Here is a 2,934-nt window from a genome sequence, read left to right as displayed (position 1 = left end):
ATTGGAAGCTTGCTGAAAACAAAATATCCTTAAATTTACCACTTAAAGTCTTTTATTGGTAAATATTTCGTGGGGCACCCCATGAACTCCTAAAACAACACAAACAAACAGTTGACCACCCCATGAACGCGGTGTTATGGTGGGAAGATTTGTTCATAGTTGTCAAAGATATTGGAGTTGAGACTTCTCTAGTCGACCGCCTTAAAAAGCATGTTAGCTTGACCGTATTTGGCCATCTTATGGGTTGCATAGTTGATGTATCTTGAGAATTTCTCTAGTTTCCACTAGTCAAACTTAGAGTACAGTTTTTGGAACTCTTTGGCAATGTAATCAAGTATAAAAGATTGATAGCAGCCTATTTTGTTGAACAAGTCTACTACCCAAGCATTATCACACTCAAATGTGGCCATTTTGACTTCTGCTGCAATTGCATCGTTGGCTACCACAAGAACAACCTAACCTTCAGCTGTCATAAGATCAGATAACATCGTTTGCTCTATCAGTATTAACATTTCCCTTTGTTTTCTCTGTTATGTTTTATTAGTTAAGAGGTTGTTACTTTTTCTGTTTTGATTTTTCTTCAGCCTATATATTTTTACAAAAGACTCTTCATTGTATGACTGTTGAGTTTATTTTGCATAATGAAATTAACCATTTTTCCTGTTATGGTATCAGAGAAATACAACTCAATACCTCTGTTTCTTCATCATGGCTCGCACACACACCGAATCTTCTGTTGTAATCCAAGAACCTCCCATCCAAGCCATTCTGAAACAAGAACCTTCCCCAACAATGGCTCCTGAAGCTCCATCTGCCCAGAACCTCACCAACAATGGCGGCCAAACCTCAGCTTTCAATTGATTTTCTCCCCTAGATAATCTAGATCGACCTACCCTTGAAGATTCCAACAACAATCCATATTTCTTGGGTACTGGAGATCACCCAAGTCTCATTCTTGCTTCACCTCCACTGACAGGCAAGAATTTCCAGCAATGGCGTCGGGATTTCAACATCTCAATCAGAGCCAAAAACAAATCTGCTTTTCTTAATGGCACCCTTTCTCGACCCCTTCCAACTGATCCTTTCTTTAGATCATGGCAAAGATGCAACCAAATGCTCATGTCTTGGATTATCCATTCGGTTTCCCCAGATATAAAGTGTAGCATCATGTTCTTAGACACTGCAGCTGAGATGCGGGCAGAACTCAATAATCGATTCGATCAAGGAAACAGCCCTAGAATTTTTGAGCTACGAGAGACCATCATTCGTCTTCATCAGGGTGATGATTCTGTCAGCTCATACTTCACAAAATTGAAAGCAATCTGAGACGAAATCAATGAATTCGACCAAGAACCCCGTGCACCTGTGCCGCCTTTGCTGATAATCTTATTTTTTCATAATCAAGAACGGGTTTTGCAATTACTTATTGGTCTTAATGAATCTTTTCATGTTGTTAGGGCTCAAGTTCTCTTAATTGATCCTCTACCTTCTCTATCCAAAGATTTTTCAATGATCATTCAAGAAGAGAGACAAAGAAAACTTGGACCTTCCCATAACCCTAATTTGATTGCTGCAACCAATACTTCTGCTCCACATTTACATAATCCAAATTCCAGAACAACGAAATTACGCCCCACTTGCTCCCATTGTCAAAAACTAGGACATCTCAAGGATAGGTGCTATTTTCTTCATGGTTTTCCTCCTGGTTATGGTCAACAAAGGAAACCAGAACCAAACCACAAACCATATACTACCAGACCAACTGAACCATCTCACAAATCCTTTGTTCATCAAGCCACTGCCTCACACACAAATGTTGCTCCACCCCCATCGAATGAATCAATTCAGGGACTAATCTCTCTTCTAAGTCAATAGCTCCAACACACCACGGCCTCCTTGCCCCCAACTCAGCCCCTTGTCTCACAATTTACTGGTAACTCTGTTGATTTTTCCAATTTTTTTTGGATTATAGATAGTGGAGCAACTCATCACATTTGCTTTAACATTAATTGTTTTTATTTTTTTCATCACACCACTATTGCTACTTCAATTACACTACCCAATGGCTACAAAATAAAAGTGATGAAGTCTGGTTGTGTCCAAATAAATGATAGTCTATGCTTGAATGATGTCTTATATGTTCCAGAATTCCACTTCAACTTGTTTTCTGTACCTGCCTTCCTCAGTAATCAGACTCATTCCATTTCTTTTTCAAATTTGACTTGAATTATACAGGAAACACCACTGAACAAGAGGATTGGGACTACTGAATGAATAGGTCACCTATATTTGTTGCAACAAGACCACAGATTTCTTTCTTCTTGTTCATTTGTACTTTCTAAGCATCTTTTCATAATGTTCATAAATGGCATACTAGACTTGGCCATCCATCTTTACTGATTACAAATTCTATTAATAAAAGTTTGCATTTTTCTACTTCATCTTTTTCTTCACCTTGCACTATATGTCACCTAGCTAAACAAAGAAAGTTACCTTTTATCTCTCACAATAATATGGCTACTGCACCATTTGATTTGCTTCACATGGACATCTGGGGTCCTTTTCACATAGTTAGCATAGAAGGATACAGATTCTTTCTCACAATTGTTGATGATAATACTAGATTCACATGGGTCTATATGTTAAAATGCAAATAAGATGTACAACTAATAATTCCTCAATTTTTTGCATTCATTTCCACTCAATTTTCTGCTCACATTAAAGTAATTCGATGTGATAATGCAAAGGAACTGAACATGTCTTCTTTTTATGCAACAAAGGGCATTCAATTATATCATTCTTGTGTTGAGCCACCTGAAAAAAATTCAGTTGTCGAAAGAAAACATCAACACATATTAAATGTTGCTAGAGCTCTTGTTTTTCAATCCCATCTTTCTTTACCTTATTGGAGTTATATGATACATACAACTGTTT

The 2,934-nt window shown here is 37.5% G+C and overlaps 1 long non-coding RNA gene across 1 annotated transcript; it reads left to right on the top strand.

The window, feature by feature from the left end:
- The first annotated feature begins 399 nt into the window (after window positions 1–399).
- Window positions 400–2,441, top strand: LOC133818537 (uncharacterized). Its single transcript, XR_009885937.1, has 2 exons — window positions 400–1,933; window positions 2,236–2,441. It is a non-coding gene; the product is annotated as an uncharacterized LOC133818537 (long non-coding RNA).
- Window positions 2,442–2,934: the final 493 nt, after the last annotated feature.

The sequence above is a fragment of the Humulus lupulus genome, chromosome 2 (genome assembly GCF_963169125.1).
Source record: "Humulus lupulus chromosome 2, drHumLupu1.1, whole genome shotgun sequence".
Lineage (NCBI taxonomy): Eukaryota > Viridiplantae > Streptophyta > Magnoliopsida > Rosales > Cannabaceae > Humulus > Humulus lupulus.
This window is presented reverse-complemented; position numbering and strand designations above follow the sequence as displayed.